Source organism: Cupressus sempervirens, chromosome 4 (assembly GCF_028749045.1).
Source record: "Cupressus sempervirens isolate cs-2001-9-10 chromosome 4, ASM2874904v1, whole genome shotgun sequence".
Classification (NCBI taxonomy): domain Eukaryota; kingdom Viridiplantae; phylum Streptophyta; class Pinopsida; order Cupressales; family Cupressaceae; genus Cupressus; species Cupressus sempervirens.
Window position 1 is genome coordinate 879595407 of NC_143121.1, and position 21554 is coordinate 879616960.

The following is a 21554-nucleotide window of genomic DNA, read 5'->3' on the forward strand; positions in this document are numbered from 1 at the left end:
ATCAAACCTATGTCTATATGACCTTGATCTCTATCTACTACTCTACTAGTCTTCACTGACTTACTGTTATGTTGACATCAATAAAATAAAAGTCATGAATGCAACATGTCAATACTGCCACATGCTCACCAATTCTTAGGATACTCCCCCAAAGGAATACCATCAACATTCATCCTAAAAATCTCTTCCTTTGGCATTGATGATAACATAAATGAAAAAACATCTAGGTTCCAAGAATACCAAACAATACTCTATTGCTATTGTTGCTACTATTCTCATCTTTTCAAATCCTCTTCATCAATCAAATCTAAAATTCTCTAGAACACTACTCTATTTGTATCTTCTAGATCAACATCATGAGTTGTTCACTAAGAAACTTCTTAGCTTGTCCCCCATTCATCAAAATTTTTTATGCTACATATCTCCCTATAGAGACATTCCTTCTCTTTGAAATGAATCTTTCTAAATCTCCCTAATAACTATCACTCCCCAATACATACTTAGGATATATTCTTCATCCATTCTCTCCCGCATTGACATCAATGAAAAAGGCTTCATTATGTCAATTAACTTCTTCAAGTCTTTTATCAACTCAAGTGTCCAAAGACACTATTCAATATCAAATACCAAGAGTCCTTAATGACTCTACTCATCATAGATACTCCCCCATACATGAAGCATCAACATTTATTCCAATCAAACAATAGTACTCTATACCACTAGAATAATGCAATCTCTACACCATCTACTTTGATGTAAGTAGGGGCATAACCCTAAGCATACTTCTCAAGTACATAAATTTATCTTTAGGTAAGGGCTTTGTAAAGATATCTGCAATCTAATCTTTAGTACTCACATATTCCAATCTAATCTCCTTTTCTATTGCCTTCTCTCTCAAAACATGGTACTTAATAGATATATGATTAGTCTTAGAATGTAATATAGGTTTCTTAGAAATACTTATTGTACTTGTGTTATCACAATATATGATAACAGGTTCTAAAAATTCTATCCTAATATCTTTCAACATCTGCTTCATCAACATCACTTGATCAAAATTATTTGCTACTACTACATACTCTACCTCAGCTTTACTCTGCTAAATACAATCTTATTTCTTGCTCAACCAAGAAACCAATCTTCCTCCATGAAAAAATGCTCCATCACTGGTACTCTTTTTTTCATCCATACTGTAACGCCCCGCCAAGGGATCCAAAAGAATTAACCTAAAGTTTCACTAAGTTTGCTAAACAATTTTTTTTTTTAAAGTAAGAAAGTATAACATACACATCAAACACATAGTAGCGGAAGCAATAACATGTAACCATCAACCAACATACATTGCAAGTTACATTTCTTAAGGATCCCGAGATGTTGAGTCACTTTTAAATTTAATTAATTCTAAGTCTAACAACTATCACATACATATGAAAGAATAATCAGAAAGTCCAATGCCCATTTAATATACATTTGTTCCAAATGCCTCTTGGCAAATTAATTTGGAATGCTCAATCATCCACTGTACATGTCACAGGGTATGAAAGGCTAAAAGAATATACATATGTAGAAATAATAAAGATACTTCATCCTCATCGAATCCATGATACAAGCACAATAGGGTAAATGAATCTAATAACATACATGATACATCTATCCATCATAAAAATATAAACATCCAACATGAAATACAACTATCCATCAATCATAAAACACAACTAATCTAAGTGCGTGGTTCCTCCCAACCGTTAATAGCATCATTAGACCATCATGGGCCCTAGCCATCCCCCATGCATAACATTCCAAATAACCAAAGAGATCATCAGTACTATAGTAATAGGGATATCACACCTAAAACATGCTACAACATATGATAAAGAAATCTAACATACTAGAATATAGCATAACTATACAACATCATCTAAATATGATAAACAAACATACCAAGAAGCTCCAACCATGGTAGCAACAGACGGATCTCAAATGGTAAGAGTAAAAGCACTACCACCCAACCACGTGGAACCTAAATGGTCCACTCGCACTGCGCTGAGGAGATAGTCTCAAGTCCCAAACAAGGTATCAAAACACAAAACACATGTACTCTCTAAGTCTAAAAAATCCTAAAAGTATGCTAACTCAAGGGTTCCTAAAAAGATCGACATCTAAACCCAGAGGTACCACAAGACACGTAGGAAACCTAATATGCAAGCGGGAAAGTGTCATCGCAAAAGTCATGTAGAAGTTACCCGAGCAATCCCTTAGGAATCCCGGGTCTCTACTGATCCCTGCGGCCACTAGTATCCTCTCGTACTGACGAGGCATACTATGGAATGCAAGGTCGTAACCAAGCATTCTCTCTACCCCATCCTAGTCTGTACTAGCACTCAAGGCATGGGAGAGAACATACAATTATCTTGTTAGGTTCATTTTCTTCCATTTAGTGTAAATGTTTTCACTTATTAACTCAACTTACAATGGGTTACTCTAGGCAGCCTCTTAGGTCCCCGATCCCCATTGCAAGCCACTTCCCAACACTACACATAGATAACCTACCCTAGGCTCATGAAATCATAAATCAAAGAATCATAATAAAGCCACCTCAGTCCTATACAAGCAACTGAAAAACATCATAAAAGATAAGCCACAAAATTACATCAGTTCTTCATGAGCAACAGATAAGCACCAAATAATAATCATATGACCACGACAGTTCTCTATCAGCAACTGAAGGCATCAATGATAAATCACAAAATCCAATGGTTGTCCAATGAGCAACCAGAAAGTATCCCAATAGTAAATTACAATACCGATCGAAGACTCCAAAATGGTCAAGTCTAAACATGACATTATCAAGAACATAACCACCACTTCAGTCCTCTCAAGTGACCGAAAACAATCCAAGTATAACTGATCAAGACTCAAAAATGGTTATCACATATAACTGATCGAGACTCGAAAATGGTTAAGTTAGGTATCTCAAATACATACACCTCAGCTTCACACAAGGAAACTGGAAAGCAATAACAAACAGTAAATACATCCATCATAGAGCATACTATCACATTACCTTTGTTGGTTTGAAAAGATCGAGAACAAATCATCATAACATCACATTCACAACCCCGAGCCTCTGGGGACAACCTAAACTAGTCAACACTAAACCAACCCCATAACACTCAAACATAAACAATATATAGAAAACATCATAGTCTCACAATTGGTTTTGATTTGAAATATACAGTTGAGTTAAACAATAAGGTTTCAGTTTTTGGTGTTTATTTTCAAGTAAAAAGTTTTATAGTTCAATTTGATTGATAATATACTATTGAGTAAATGTGAGGTTTCCATTTCCAGTTGAACGTATTTTTTAAACAGATAGAACCCATAGTTCAACTTTACAAATTAACCTGTTCCTATCTCCAAATGAAAACACCTAATTATCCCTAATTGATTTTAAGTCAAAGTCCTAAAAAAATCTAAGGTAATAATTAAATTATTAATAATACTTAATGAATTAAAATCGGTGTTATAGTATTAAACTTTCTTAAACAAATTTTTGATTTAATTAATCTTAATTAAGTCAAACTTTAAATAAGATTAATTAGTGATACATAAAGAATCATATTATATTTATTAATAATTTATTTATTTATAAAATTATTAATAAATAATAATAAAATTTCAATATAATTTAAAATTTAATAAAATTTAAATTAACTAATAATAATATTAAATAAAATAATTCTATTTAAAACATTTTTTTTTTTAAAAAATGATTTAAAAAAAAATTTAAATCGATTCACTTCATTTAAATAAAATATGGCATTTTTAAAGGCTCGCCGGCCTGCCGTCCACCTGCGGCCGCAAGTGTTACTACTGTCGCAGCAGTACCACCTACTGCGGCAGCGTGGGAAAGTGTGTGGGGTGTGGGAAGTGGTGGCCCTGCCCCACCCAAAAATATTTAATTAATTTTTTATTTTTAAATTTAAATCTCTAACTTTGTTTTTTAATAAATGTATAAATAAATTAAGTTTATTTTAAATTAGATTTATTTAACAATATATATAAAATAATTAATGTTTATTTTAAAATTAATTTTATTTAATTTTTATTAAGACAATATCCTCCAAGGAATATATATATATATATATATATATATATATATATATATATATATATATATATATATATATATATATATTTTAAAAAAAAATTAGAACTTTCAATTTTACATTCAAAACCCTTACTCAAATCTTAATTTCTTAATCTAGAAAACAAGGGTTCTAGTAACTCTTCCAGTCTCCATGAATACAGAAATTATTGACGAACAATTAATGAATTCACAATATTGAAAGGTTAAAACTTTCATCACAGAGAAATTCGATTTACAAACCCCAGACACGAAGAAGACAGGAAAGGATAATTGCGTAATAAATCGATAATCAATAACACAAGACCCTACCTGATCCTGATGCTATTATGCAATCTCCAGAAACTATAAGAGAATTCGCTCCTCTCAATAACCTTCTTCTAGAAAACTTTCTTGGTATCAGCCTTCTGAAATTTTCTTTCAAAAGTAGTCTCCCAAAAATTCCCGTCCAAATACGTGTCCCCCTAGAATGAACCCCCAAAGTTGTGATAAGCAATTTTCTCATCAAATCGGGGCACTAATTGTGCGTTCACCCGAGAAGACTCTTTGCACAACTGAGTTAACTCCAAATTATCCTTTCTTATCTTTTCTTTTAATTTGCATTCATCTTTTATGCACATTAAGTTGATTTATTAAATAACTTTATTTAATATTCCACTTGACTTCTATTTTAAATTAATTTATTACTTTAATCTCATGTGCACTTTATGAAATTAAAATAACATTATTAATTTCTATTGTTTAATCTTTTAATTCAATTCTCAAATTTAAACTCATGCTTAGATCATGCGATCTAGAATTCTTAATAATTTTATATCTTTCAACTTTTTAAAATAATTTTAGAAACTTAATTGATAACATATTTAATTAATTTAATTAACAATAATATTTAGCATTTATTTAAAAATGAACTCTAAATATATTATTATTAAATTAAATAAATATTATCCTATTCTAAATTTATCTTTGAACTTTAATCTCCAAATTTAGTTCTTTTATTTAATTAATTGAGAAATTAATTAAATATTAAAGATATCATAATAATTCTCTATTAAATTAAATAATTAATTAATCTTTTTAATTAGACTTAATTAATAGAAAACACATCAAGGACTCATATAACAACATACAAAAACCCTACATAGAAAAGCATATACTAAAACAAAACAAAAAGGGTATAATCCCGAAATTACATCATTTGATGCATTTAGAGGGTACTTAACTCAGATACTTGTCCTAATTATCAATTAGGACAATTGGCTAAAGGATTTAGGATTTGGACTTAAGAGTTTATCTCCCCTCTCTTACCCTTGAGACAATGTGATAGGGTACGCTCATCTTGGCAATTCAGGGGAGTCGATACTCGGTACTTGCAACCTGCATAAAATCCACACATGTACAAACACAATATTCTAAGCTAAACAAACAATGGCAGGAAGTGGTGCATCGTGTAGATCCCGACTAGCAGGTGACTACGACTCCCTTCCTTAACCATATCAGAAACACCATACATAAATAAAAAAAACACGCACACCATACACATGCAGTATGGGGTAAGTATCCATAAGAAGGCACATGTGATAATAAACCATCTAACTAATCGTCATCGATAACTAAAAACATTGAATAATCATCATACATGCATTAAATATAGAGTACCAAGTAATCTAATCATATAATAAACTAAGTGTAAAACAACATCTGATAATCTCTAAAATAATAATACTAATCATCAAACATAAATTGGCCTAAAAGAGTTTGGCAATGATAACAGAAATGCGACTTAGGGGCAGACACTACACATACTACCTACCCAATTTGCATCAGTATAAGCACATAAAGTGAAATCACTTAATCTATCATACCATATTCCATAATCAGGGGGTCCTTTCAAATATATGAATATCCTCTTTGCTGCCGCATAATGATACTCCTTAGGATCATCTTCAAAACTAGCTACAATCCTAATAGGATTTTCTATATTTGGTCTATTGTGAGTCAGATATTCAAACCTCTAACCATGGATCTTTACTTCTTTTGCTCAATTCTAGGTGTCTCATCTTTGCCAAATAACTTGTGATAGTTATCATTGGTGTACCAGCTAGCTTACAACTTTCCAATCCCAATCTCTTCAATAAGTCTTTTAGATACTTAGCTTGTGAAATAAAAGTACCATCATTATTCTATACAATTTTCAAACCTAGCAAAAACTTCATTTCTCCAATCATACTCATTTCAAATTCATTTTTCATTTCTTTAGCAAAATTATCACTTGCTTCATCATTACCTCCAAATATTATGTCGTCAACAAATATTACTCTTATTAGTAATTTTTTCTCTATTTCTTTCAAATATAAGTTACTTTCTACCGTACCTTTAGAAAATCCAAGCTTTTCCAAATAATTGTCCAACCTTGCATACAAGGTTCTACGTTCTTTCTTTAGACCATATATAGCTTTCAGCTTGCATACCATATATTTTTTTTCTATCAAAGGGAAACCTTCAGGCTGCTCAATATATACCTCTTCTTCAAGTTCTCCATTGAGGAAGACTGATTTGATATCCATTTGATACACTTTGAATTTCTTATTCATTACATAAGCCAAGAAAATTCTCACTACTCCCATTTTGACTATAATGACATATGTCTCCTCATAGCCTATTCCTTCTTGTTGTGAATATCATTTGCACACAAGTTTAGCCTTATTTCTTACAACTTCACCTTTTTCATTCATCTTGTTTCTAAATACCCATTTGGTTCCAATAAAATTCTTGTCTTTAGGTCTTGGGACTAATTCCCATGCTTCATTCTTCACAATCTGATATAATTTTTCCTTGATTGCTTCAATCCAATGATCATCTTTACATGCTTCATCTATACTCTTAGGTTCAAAATGACAAATCAAACATATCTCTTCATTAATTCTATTCCGTTTCAATACTCCTTTGTCTTTGCTTCCAATTATTTGTTTTGAAGGGTGATTCTTTGTCAGATTCCTATTAGAGGTAGGACTTTCTAACTCAACTCTTACTTCTTCTCTTGGTTAATATCTTTCTCCCCCTTGATCAACAACTTTCACGTCATTCTATAGATCATTTTTATTCTCATAGAAAACTTCTACATTCTATCTAAAAATTCTAGTATTATCTTCTTCTTCCTCAAAATTGTAATCCATTATCTTTTCCTTAATTCCAAAATTTTCATCAACTTTTACATTTGCATATTCAAATATTGTCTTGGTTCTATGATTAATATATATGTAAGCTTTAATTTTCAATGAATAACCAAGAAACATACCTTCATCACTTCTTGGATCAAACTTGCCAATATCATCATCTCTCTTCATATAATATTACTTTGAAAGATTCTGAAATACTTTATTAAGGGTGAATGACCAAACCATAATTTACAAGGGGCCTTATCCATACCTTTTCTCATCTATAATCTATTCATAGTGTACACTACTATGTTGATTGCTTCTCTCCAAAATTTCTTGCATACATCATTTTTCTTTCTATCTCTCGTAATGATCTATTTCTTCTTTTATTAATCCCATTCTACTTAAGGGTTTTTGGTGAAGACAATTGTCTCTTGATTCCATTCTATTCACAAAATATTTTAACCTCTCTAGAGGTAAACTCTCCTCCTCTATCCAATATCAAACATTATATCTTAACACCATATTCATTCTCAAAAGTATTCTTAAACATCTTAAACTTATTAAATGTTTTAGACTTTTTGTTAAGGAATGCTACCCACATCATTCTAGTGAAATTATCAACAAAAATTATGAAATACCTTTCTCCATAGAATCCTATTGTCCTTGAGGGGCCACTCAAATTTATGTGAATAATCTCCATCTTCTCTATAGTAGTGAACTTCTTTCTAGGAAATGATATCTTCTTCTTCTTAGCCAAGATACATTATTTGCAAACAATATTAGTAGGTTTTATTATCTTAGGCATATCTCTAATAGCAAATGTGCTACTAACCTTCACAATGGTATCAAAGTTTATATGACAAAACCTCCTATACCATAACTAACTATTATCCACTTTTGCAACCAAACATGTTATCTCAGTGGGATTCAACTAAAATAAATTACCTTTAGTCTATTTTCATGTTCTAATCAACTTACCATCTTTATCTTTGATAATGCAAGTCTTTTCTATGAATTGCAACTGATAAGCTTTATCCACCAACTATCCAACACTCAATTGTTGACAATTGGCTATATGTAGTGATGTAATATTTTTCATTAATAGTAACAAATTATGTACATACTTTTAATAAACCATGGAAATAAAGATACTTAGCTTTTGGTACTCAAAAAATTTTCTACGTATGAAATTGGTTTACAACAGTGTATTGTTTTGATTTATAAGTTGTTTATATGATATTATCTATGAGAGCAAGATGAGATGGAGGTAGTGTACATGTTGGTAACGATGTTTATAACCTTGGACATTAGTATTTATAGTATGGAAGAATGATAATTAAGGCGTACAGGACATTGGAATGAAAGGTAAAGGAATTATTTTATTTACAAAATAATTACTTGACCAATTAGGGTAGACATCCTAGATGTTAACTCTAAATTGGAAAAGTATATTGTGGTCTTAGCTAACTTAGCAAATTTTTTTGAAAAGGCATGGTATTTATACAAAGGATATCTTGTGAGATTGCATGTGCATTTTTGATGTGAAAAGTGATATGCAAACTTTTTGGGAAGCAATACATGCAAAGTTTTTTAGAACTTGACTTTTTGATCCGAGATCGAGCTAAGGTTAGAGTGTTGACATCTTAGTCAAGTTTGTTTATTAGTGACACATAAACTTGATCAGATATCTAATAGCTACCGAGCTTATTGAATAGTTACCAATGTTAACCAAGTAATTTAGACTCTACGGAGTTCTATAGTTGCTATTGAGTATCAGGAAAAATGTTTATTTTGAACTGAAAAGTATCTACCAAGTTGGTGATTATCAATGTAAATTGAGCTTCTTAATTTTTTTTTATTTTCTCAATGTAAACCAAGTTCTTTAGTGGTTACCAAGTTCGTAGATTTAGTGATGTGAATCTAGTGTTGACCAAGCTATGAAATGTCAACCAAGTGATTCAATTTATACCAAGCTCGTAGTGATAGCATTAACTAAACTATGTAGTGTGAATCAAGTAATTCAATTTATATGTTGAGTTTTGTAGCGTTCATTGAGTCACTAGTGTAGACTAAGTTGAAACTACTTGGAATTGATTAGTATGGACCAAGCTTCTATGTCTACCAAGAGCATGACAATATCGAGCATTGGCAATGGATGCCAAGTATTAGAAACTCACTGAGTTTTTCTTCCAAACTTGAGTTCCTCTAGTTGAGTCGACTCTATGTATTTTGGTGAAACTTGTATTGTAGCCAACTTTGATGAATTGTAAATTGTATTAGTATATATATGTAATCTATTATATCACATCCAAAAATATATGAATGTAACAAGCAATATGAAGTAGAAGTGCGAAGTACAAGGCTACATGTAGGATAAGGAGCAACAAATATTTATCTATCACAACTAGGTGATCATTCAACTCAAAGGGTATCTCATTTAGAAAATCATAGTTGTAGATCAGAGATCAGCCACTAGTTCACACTAACAGGTGGAATAATTAAATTCTTTCACAAGATAGACTTAACAATCTTTTGTAAATTTCTTTATCGAGTGCATACTTCATTGTATGTTTGTAAATCCTTTTACGAAGTGGACCTAGTAGTCCTTATTGCTCCTAACAAGGAATATCATCATAAGTGATCATTATAAGCCTTAATAGGCCAAATTTATACTACAATACTAAATCTTGTGGGTATCATGCCCACCCCAATTTTACTTTCTATTTGGAAGGTTTCTGGGTCACCATATTGTGTGTCAAAGTGTTATGAATGTTTTAATGCTTTCAATTTTTTAATGCATGCAATTAGATTAGATTACACATGAAGGATTAATTGGTAAATAAGTATTAAGTTTTATTGGTTACTAATTCACCCCTCCCCTCTTAGTAACTTAACCTATCATATATTTCCAAAAATTGGTATTAGAGCTTTTTGGTTCTTAGAGAAAAAGTTTAACAACCTGAGAAAAGATCAAAAGCTATGGAGGTATTCAGACTTGACAAGGCTATTGACAATGAAAAGCTAGATTTGGAATTGGCTATTGAGAAACTGAAGAAAGCAAAGGATAAACTCTCCCAGTCCTTGAAAAGAAGAAAAGATCTTGCAATTTAGATGAATGACAAACTCTATATTGAAGAAGGAATTGAAGACATCCATTTAGTAAGAAATTTAGATGAATCCAATGAAGCAATCAAAGAACTGTTAGAGAAGAATGGCACACTTCAAGAAGAAGTAAGAAAGTTGAAAAGAGAGTGAAAAATTCAATGAGTAAGATTGTGTGAATTCATGGAAGAGAAAAACAAGACAAAAGAAGAATTAGAAGTAAAGAATAATGAAATTTAGCATCTATCCCTTCAACAGGAAGACTTCATTGATCAACAAACTAATGCAAATGAATAAATCATGAATTTAATATTAGAGAATGAAAGATTGTAGAATGATCTAGACAATGAAAGGCAAACCAATGAAAGGATGATGAAATCTCAAGTAGACATGGATCAACAAAATAGGGAAATCCAATATAGATAAAAAGACAAAGCAAGAATTGGATATACAAAAGAAGGTGAATCATCTAAGCAAGGAGCTCAAAAGAATCAAAGACCTACTTGTAGTCATTGTGGTAAGTTAGGTCATTCATGAAAAAAATGTTGGAGCAATGGAAAAACTAAATTCAATGGAAAATGTTGCAATTGTAATAATCATGGTCATAGAGCTAATGAATGCAAAGAGAAAACTAAATTTGAGGGAAAATGTCACAAATGTGAGAAGCATGGGCACAAATCTTCTAAATGTAAAACTAAGATATTGAATCTAGTAGAATAGATTGTAAAAGATATATTTGGTTGGGACTAAAAAAATTGGTGCAAATGTCATTACTATGGAGAATTTGGACATATTGGAATGAATTGTGTTAAACATCACATGAGGACAAGAGACACTACCAAAAGACGTTTCATTTGTAAAGAACTTGGTCATCTTACCAAAACCTATATAAACACTGGAAGAATTGAAGATGAAAAGAAATCCAAGGAAGATATCATCAGAAAGTAGATGAGACAAAAATGGATTCTAAAATCTACTAAGAATGCAAGTCCAAGAAATAAATCACATGTCACTCAAGAATTGGTTGACTCAAGAATTTCTACTTGATCTCCCACAAGGAGAATTCAAACTAGTATTCTAAAGTAGAAATCTTACATTAGTTCTAGTCAACTAGAAGGAAAGATCCAAATCAACATTTGAGATGAAAAGGGATCACTAAGTGTCTGAAGAAATTGTAGACATTACTAAGCGAGGTCAAGTTGCAAAACCCTGTTGAACAAGGTCGAGAATTACTAAATTATTGTGTGGACACTGATTCATGAATATTCCTATCGAGAATTTAATTAAAGTTGACTAGAAGATAGTCTATCATCAACCAACCAATCATAGCAAGCACTTATGGTGATTGGAAGATAAAATTTGATAAAAGGGTGAAACTGAATTCATTTTTCATTGTGAATTTTCAAGAGCTATTTGTGAAGAGTGATTTATGTGCATCCAAGTGATTTGTGTGAATTGTTATTGAAATTGTCTACATTTTCTCAAACCCTACGAAGTGATGGCATCCTCCAATAGAAAGACAAATAAAGGGTTAGAGATGTTGCTCCAAGGCATTGAATGGAAGGCACCTAATTTCAATCTTAGTCTAGCTATTGCAGAAACCATTGATCCCACCAGATCACAATCTTAGATTCCATCAAAGCTACTTTTGACAAATGATATTCAATCACATTTTTGATGTTCTATTGAAGATATAGGAACCCTATAAATGGATGAAACATTGGAGAAGCTATCTATGAATGGTGTGCTAAAAATAAAACATCAACACCTAGAAGCAAAGGGTTTAACCCACATTCCTCACATACCCCAAGATTTTTAGATTTAGTGGATAAGATTTATCCTTAGCCATGTGCACAATAGGTATTTATGGTTGGAACACCCTATTCCCATAACAAAGAAAATGATTCATTAAATCACAGGGCTTCCAATGCTAGCTAAGGCTAAAACAACCAAAACCCTAAGTTGGGTGGAATTGGAGAAGAAAACCCTCGTTAAATAGGATGTAAGGGGTATGAAGATTAGTTGTGTTAATGATATGGAGCTGAAATTTGGAATACATATAATTTCACACAAGATATATAGCTCTAGTCGACTAAACAATGTATCATGTGAAGCTATGGATCTCACGTTCAAAGTGGTCAAGAACAACATGTCATTTGACCTTGCCAAGTTGATGTTGAATCAGTTCAACACAAATATGGAAAGGATAAGAACTTCAAAGAATAGCCCTTGTAAGTTTGGTTCACTCTAAACCTATTTATTTTTCTTTGTGCATTTTATTCCCATCAAAAGGCATAGTTGTATGGACAAAATATGTATCTATTCTTTATCAAATCAATGAATAGATAGTAGAAATAGGAGAAAATTATGTTAGTATCATGGAAAATTAATTTGATGCATTTAAAGTTAAGATGAATAATAGATTTAGAATCCCAAAGAAACTTGTTGAAGACTACAAAGATGATTTTTTTTTGGGTTGATTGTGATAAAGTGTATATTCAAGCAATCAGACCAATAATTGTATGGGTAAAACCTCTAGGTTATGAGGTTAATATAGATGAAACCAAGGACATCATTGAAGCATTTATAAATGAACCTATTGATCCAAAGGCTACATATTTTGGGACATATGATGAAGCAAAAGCTAGAATTGAATTTGACATAAAACTCCCTCAGGTGGTCAACGAAGGGAAGAAAATAATAGCAAAATTGAAATAAACTAGCACCACTCTCATGTTGATAGAAGGTAAAGGAGATGACATAGAAGATGAAGAAAAATCAAAAGATGAAGAACCAATAAAGAAGAAAGGTAAGGTTATTATAACCAAACCTATGAAGCCTTACACTACAGTGTTTACAAGAAGGGCATCTAGGAAGAAATATAAATTGGGTGAAGAAGGAGGAGATGTAATTTTCAAATGGCCTCCACCCAAATTCCAAGAAAAGTTGAAAGAAATTGATTCTGGAGCTGGCATGGAAAATTTCAAATCATTAAAGTATGAGATAAGAACTATAGAGGAGAAGAAGCAAGTTGAAGACATGGGTATGTCTAAGATGGGTAAATGGAAATATTCTCTTGATCACCTTGCTCAATAGATTCCCAATGAATTAATGGTGAAAATCAAGACAAGATGGGAACATGCCAAGAAAACTATGAAAGGCATATATGAGAAAACCTAGAGGCAACTCATGCCAAGCCTAAGTGACAAAGAAGTGAGTCCATCAAGAAAAATGAAGAGAAACTTACTTTGAAGTTTAACACTTGCTTGATATTAATCAATGAAATTGAACATGTAGTGAAGAATGCTACTAACACATGGAAAAATATCTATAATATTCATACGAAGAGTAATTTTTTTGTTAATGTTAGTGGTAAGGATGAGGACGATGATGATGAAGATGAAAAGGAAGAGGACAAAGATGATGAAGAAGAAACCAATAATGAAAATAAAGATGATGAGGAATAGGAACATGAAGCTACCGAGGAGAATCTCCCTAAGATTTAGAGTATTGAGGAGACCAACCTCGAGAAGATTGCAATGGTAATCATAGCCTCAGTTCCTCACTCTTTGAGAAAAGATTCAAAGCCATCCAGCTTAGAGAAAGCTACTACCAAGTTGGTTGTGTCAAACATTGCAAATACAAGCACTCAACCAATTTTTGTATTTCTTCAACTCAGTACTTCATTGACTAGAGTGACCAACACTTCACCTACTGAGAAGAAAATGTTTCCTCCTTCATTAATTGTGGCTACTCAACATCAAGTTATTTACTTGATAAGTGTAACATCTACTTTTACTACTAGACCTTCTATTTCTACCAATGATTCTATTCTGAGTATGCAAATAATAAGTATGAAGATAGTTGAGACCAAGCCTCAACCAAGTACAAAAGTTTTTTAAAAAGGCAAAGAAAAGGAAGAAGACATTGATCTTGATGAGGATATAGTTATACTAAATTGGGATATCTCCAATCTAAATCCTAATTAGATGCATACAGTAGGAGACCTACTAAAAAAAAAATCTAAGTAGTAGAGGCTTAGAGAAAAAAGAAACAAAGAATTTCAAGTGCTTGAAGATGCAAAGAATATTCTTGTAGAGGCTCTCAACATTGAGGTTGACATCTCTCAACCTATTTTGGCTTAGCTAGTAGAAGTGGTGTAGAAATTCAATGAAGATTTAAATGGACAATAGAAATTGTTATAGAGAGCATAAAAGAAATTTGAAAATAAAGTATAGGAACTAGTAGCACAAAAGATTGCAATATACCAAGTAGACTTGTCTACTATTCTAGGCTCATTGGAAACCTCTTGTAACAATGTGACTTCTCTATTTGGTAAAATCTATGACACATCCATTTTCACTTAGGAAATCAAGGATAAACTCTCCAAGATTGATGAAGACCTAAAGACAAGTGCACAATAGTTGTTACTTGACCCAAGCTACAGTTCTTCTCACCAAAAAAAGATCAAATTCTTAACTAATATACAAGTAGAATTGCTAAGGGAAGAATCGAAGATAAGGGCTACAATTGTAGATATAAAAGGCATGATTCTCACAAATATGGATGCATTGCCAAAAAAATTGCACGTGCAAAAAATCACATCCATGATAACAACTTCTCCATTTTTGATCACATGATAGAATTATCAGAAGAAGTTTAGATTTCATTGTACACATGCAAGGTGTTGCAAGAAAATTGGGACAAGACATTGGCACTAATTATAAAGGTACTTTGATTTCTTGTCACATTTTGGTATTACCATGTAAAATAAATCTTTGACATTTATGTCAAAAAGGGGAAGAAGATGTGATATAAAGGAAGATGATAAGAAAAGTGAAGATGTATATAATGTAAAGTATATTGAATATGTGTGTGTGTGTGTGTGTGTGTGTGTGGGAGCATCATTATATCATATATTATATATGTGTACGGATATTTAGATAAAAATCTCTTACAAAAGCAATTTTGAAAAATCTCAAAAATAAAGTATGTTACCAAGTTGAGGACACCAGTAGAAGACTAAGGATTTTTTGAAACTTTTTGAGAATTAAGTTTTTATTGATAAGTGTTTTTTTCACTAATGCCAAAGGGGGAGATTGTTGACATCTTAGTCAAGTTTTTTTATTAGTGACACATAAACTTGATTAGACAACTAACAACTACCAAGCTTATTATATAGTTAATAGTGTTAACCAAGTAATTTAGACTCTACCAAGTATTAGGAACAATATTTAGTTTGTGCCAAGTAGTTTTTACCAAGTTGGTGATTATTAGTGTAAATTGAGCTTCTTAGTGTTTACCAAGTTTCTTAGTGCAAACCAAGTTCTTCAGTGGTTACCAAGCTCATAGATTCAATGATGTGGATGCAGTGTTGACCAAGCTATGTAGTCAACCAAGTGATTCAATTTATATTGAGCTTGTAGTGATAGCATTAACTAAGCTATGAAGTGTGAATTAAGTGGTTCGATTTATATACTAAGTTTTGTAGCATTCACTGAGACACCAATGTAGACTAAGTTCAAACTACTTGAAAGTGATCAGTATGGACTAAGTTTCTATGTCTACCAAGAGCATGATGATGCTGAGCATTGACAATGGATGTCGAGTATCAAAATCTCATCGAGTTTGTCTTTGGAACCTGAGTTCCTGCAATTGGGCTTAATTTGTATATTTTGGTGAAACTTGTATTGTAGTCAACTTTGATGAACTATAAATTGGATTGGTATATATGTAATGTATTATATCACATCCAAAAATATATGAATGTAACAAAAAGTAAGAAGAAGTGTGAAGTACAAGGCTACAAGTAGTATAAGGAGCAACAAAGATTTATCTATCATAGCTAGGTGATCATTACACTCAAAGGGTATCTCATTTAGCAAATCATAGTTGTAGACCAAAGATCAGCCACTAGTTCATCCTAACAAGTGAAATAGTTAAATCCTTTCACAAGGTATACTTAATAGCCTTTAGCAAATCTCTTTACGAAATGCATACTTCATTGTATGTTTGTAAATCCTTTTACAAGGTGGACCTAGGAGTCCTTATTGCTCCTAATAGGGAAGATCATTAGAAATGATCATTGTAAGCCTTAATAAGCCAACTTTATACTACAGTAATAAAGGTTGTGGGTATCATGTTGACCCTAGTTTTACTTTCTATTTGGAAGGTTTCTAGGTCACCATATTATGTGTCAAAGTGTTAAGAATATTTTAATGCTTTCAGTTTTTTCATGCATACAATAAGATTAGAATACATATGAAGGATTAATTGGTAAATAAGGACTATTTTTTATTGGTTACTAATTCACCCCTCCCCTCTTAGTAAATTAGCCTATCATATATTTCCAACATGGAGATCAACCAAGAAGAAGGTACAACATCTATACATATATATTTGAGGAACTTAAAGTTCAATTACATGCTTGGGTAATGAGCTCTTCTTGTAATTGGAAGTGCATGTTTGGGTAGTGAGTTCTTCTTGAATCCATTGTACTACAGCTCCTAATAGGGTTGGAATCTCCTAAAAAGGATTCAAAGTCTCCTAATAGGGACTCCTATGTACTTAACACTTTTATAGAGTCCTAACAGGGTCCATCCTCTAACAAGGAACATATATATCAATATATCTTTGCAGGCATCATTCCCACTAGAGTTTTCCTTTGGCAAGGGTTTCCCTAGTTAACAAAATATAGTGTTATGAGTTCTCTTTATGCATGGTTATTATTACTATTTAGAATTACTTATTTACTCTCTTATTCATGGTTCAAAGTAATAAATAATATCCAATTGGTGACAAATTTTTTTAGACTACTAATTCACCCCCTACAGTATTCCATATTTCTAAAAATTGGACTTAGAGCATAATTAATTAGAAGAGGCTTAAAAAGTTGAGTAAGATCCCTATGGATATGGAATAGTTGATGAAGAACCTTCAAGATGCACTTGAACAAATTGGTCTCCTTACTAAAGAAAGAGATAAGCTAAAGGATATATATGAAAACTCCAAAGTATAAATTGGACAATTGAAGGATAAGATTGAACATCTCAAATTCAAACCTAAATCTATTGAATCTAAAACTAATAATGATGAATATTCAAAACTAAAAATAAAGTACAAGATCTTGAAACATGAATTGAAGATTTCCAATCTAAAGTTGAGTTTGAAGAATGATCCTAGAAAAGTTGAATTTGATTTGAAGATTGAAAATTTAGATCTTAGAACCAATCTAGCAAAGATGACATCTAATCTTGGAGCATTAAAAGCCAATCATGAAGAAATTTAGAAGTACAACACTATTGTGAAAGGTGAATTAACTTAGAGCAAGCTACATCTTGAAAAGATTTATACTAGTAGAGAAAAGCTTGATGAATCAATGTCAATACAAAGACCAATCTATGACAAGACTAGCCTTGGTTATCTATTTAACATGTCTACAAAGAAGCCTGAAAGCATATCAGATCTGAAAGACAAAGATAAATCTGATGATAAGATTGAATCCACTCAATCTTTTGATAAATCCAAAGAAGTTGGACAAGAGAAGGAAACTAAGAAATTGGATGAACCTAAGCTAGTAGAATCTCCTAAGGAAACCAAGTATGAATTTTGAAGTAAGTGTTTTTCATGTAATGAAATAGGTCATATGAAAAGAGATTATGCAAATAAGTCATTTGATTATGTTACAAACTTTTATTGTGATAAATATTATGGTATTGGTCATAAAGAAATTGATTGTAAGAAACCTAAATATGATAATGATAAAAGAAATAGTAAAATGTCCAGAAGTACTAACCCTGTAGATAGAAGAAGATCTAATGAAAGGACATCAAGAGAAAGAAGACCTTATGAAGAAAGAAAGTATATCATGTGTTATAAGTGTAAAAACTTTGGACACATAGTTTGGAATTTTCAAGCACCTATTGATTAGCTAAATCCTAGAAGAAGAACCCCAATATGTGAGTTATGCAAGAACTTTGAACATACAAAAAAGTACTGTAGAATGGATAGAAGGAATAATGGAAGGAATTTAAGAAATAATAGGAGGAATCATGAAAGAAACTTCAGAAATAGAAGCAATAATGGAAGGAACTTTAGAAATGACAGAAGGATCTTGAAAGTAACTCCAAAACTAAGAAAGATAGTAAAGATCAAAAAAATGTAGTATGTGAACTTCAAGAAGAACTTAATGAGGAATTTGTGAAGGGATTAAATATTTCAAAGGAAAAGTTAGATGTTGCTGAGATAGAAAAATTAAAGTCAGCAATCCAGTTTGATTCAACCAAGTTGAATTAAGCTTGTTGACAACACGAAAATCTAAAACTTCATTTAGAGATTGAGCTATGAGTAGTGAGGTTGAGAGAAGATGTATCTTGATGAGTTTGGATTGTAGCTAAGCTCACTTGTAATTTGGATCTTATCAAAACAAGTTATGAAGGAAATAAGAGTTATTTTTATAACAAAGAAAGTTTTTTCTATGATAGAAGATGAAATCTATGTTTGTACAAAAGAAATCATGGAGTGAAGTTTTATAGAGAATTGTCCTGATGAAAGGAAGCTATGGTGAACCTTAGATAGCATTTGAAGATTGGACAAAAGATCTTGAGAAGATATTTGATTTCAGAATGAAATTAATATCTTTTGGTATTTGGTGAAGTACATAATTAATGCAAGTTCTAGCTGAATAAATAGAGTATGAAGTTGATTATTTCTACATTGTGATCATCTCGGAAGCTTAGAGAACCTAGAATTTTTTTGGTAAAAGTGATTCTAAGAAAGAACCTATTCCAAAAAGGTATTCTATCATTTTTCTACACAAAAATTCTTTGATAAATTTATATTTGATGTAATCATGGATATGTCATGTTGGTGTTTGAAACTACTGAGCAACAAAATGCTCAATATCATAGTGAAATTATGCACACAATCTAAGGATTAGCCAATTCTTAGTAGCAATTACATGAATAAACCACTTTGACCCAACTTCAACAAAACCAAAAATGGTTTTCTACTCTTTAGGCTCTGCTAAACCAAGGCAAGTATACCTAGGGATGATTCTAATGCAAACTATGGTATGAAATTATCTTAGTTTCATTCTAATTCTCATCTTTTACCCACATGCACATACATAGTTTATCAATTTTCTCTAAAAGCTTCTCAAATCTATATGCATCCCCTATAAGAAGATCTAGTTATAAATCTCCTATAGTTTACAAGTATTCCTTGAATTAGTGGCTATCTAAGACTCAAAAAACTATATGCAAATGAGTGGTAACCAGCATTTGTAACTTTAAACAAAATGGAATGAAATGGTTTTGATATTTTTAAAAAATTGATTTGATATGTAGTAGCAAAATTCACCCTTGCTCACTTCTAACTTATGTGACTAGTGCCTTATCCATTGGGAAAAAAATTAACTATTTGCGAGAGATATAGTTCAAATAACTTGTAAATGATTTAATCAATTGTAATCACCCATTTCTATTCTTATGAAGTATCCTTTCTATAAACTCATAAAACCTACAAATTCATTGAAGCATTTCTATAATTCCTTGAATTAAAAGCAATAGTGATATCAGCATACAACCCATCTAGATTGCATTTAGCCAAGTTAAACCTAATTTAAAATGACTTCAAAGTAGACAAACCCATAAAATGGAGATAGAAATTGATGACACAAATATAGTGTAAATACCCCTTTGTATTATCCTTTTGAATGACTAATACAATAACCAATAGAATTCAAAGAAAAGCCCAAAACATCTTGCTGATTCTGTCATTTCAATATCACCAGAGAGTACAAGTGGAAGAAAACTCAAAACAACTACATACTATTGGATTGACTGTCTATACTTTCCTTGAGAAACACAAAAATTATACAAGTTTTTGGACCATCACATTGCCTTGAAAACTCATTTATATAACATGAGTTGCAACAAGCAAAGGGCAATTGTGATTGACAAGTGTCCTTCCAAGAAAGAAACAAAACATCATAACAAGAGACAAAAATGAGCATAACAGAATGCCAAGCGCATCAAAATATTCTTTGGGTAGGCCCATTTCTATTACTGTCGTAAATCATAAACTTTTGATTTATACACTACTATTTAGGATCTTCAGAATACATGGCTACCAAATTGGCATTTGAAGGGTTATTCTGTGGTACCTCCAAATCATTTTTTTTCATATGGATTTTCACTGCTTTCACCTTGAGCAGGCAATATTAATTTTCACCTTCTTCTTCTTTCAGATTTGGTGCTCATGTGTCAAAGATCTGCAACTCACCTTTTTGTTCTTCATCTTCATTCATACAACCTTCTTCTAACTACTCATCAGAAGTGTTAAACTTTGCATCATCATGCCAGTTGAATTGCAGGATATCATCTTGCTTCTTTCATATATAGTTAGCCTCATTTTCAAAACTAAAAACTCCTGTCTCAAAGAATCAAAAAATAACTTTACTTTAACCAATTCCTCTATCATGATGGCCCACCAGGCATGCTCTTTTTCATTTACAACTTTATTTATCCTTGTGTAGAAAAGGTCATCCAATTTTTTACTCCATTCATCCTTATTTTTCAATTTATTCTTTCTATACAAGGCATAAGGAAACAAATAATTTTTTTTATTCTTGTACCTGCTTAAATAAGAAACAATTTTTAGTTGCAAAGAAATTCTCCTGTTATCAAAATTCAATAGGTCATTAGCAACATCATATATTTTTTCAATATGATCATGGGAAGACCTTATAACTGAATAACATAAAAGGGTGATTTCTCTCTCCCATTTTCCCCACTTATTAACAATAGGCTTGAGGGTTTCATTATGGGTTTTTCAGTTCCTCCCATATACTTGTTACTCTTGCCAACTGATCATAGAACAAGGGCCATTCAATTTTATCTACTAGATACATTAGGGCCTTTCTAAGCTTATCCTCATATTTCATATTTAATTGTACATGTAAGGCCCATAGCTTTCATTTCTCTTCTTCAAAAACTTTAGTTGTGTAATATTCTAGCCTTTAAGGTGTGTCTAGTATTTCTAAAAGGGGGGTGGAGTTAAAAGGTTCCACTCGAGGATGGGGGTATCTTATTCTTGGATTGGTGGATTTCCCCATTAGCTTGTCTTCAAGCTCAATTCTCCTT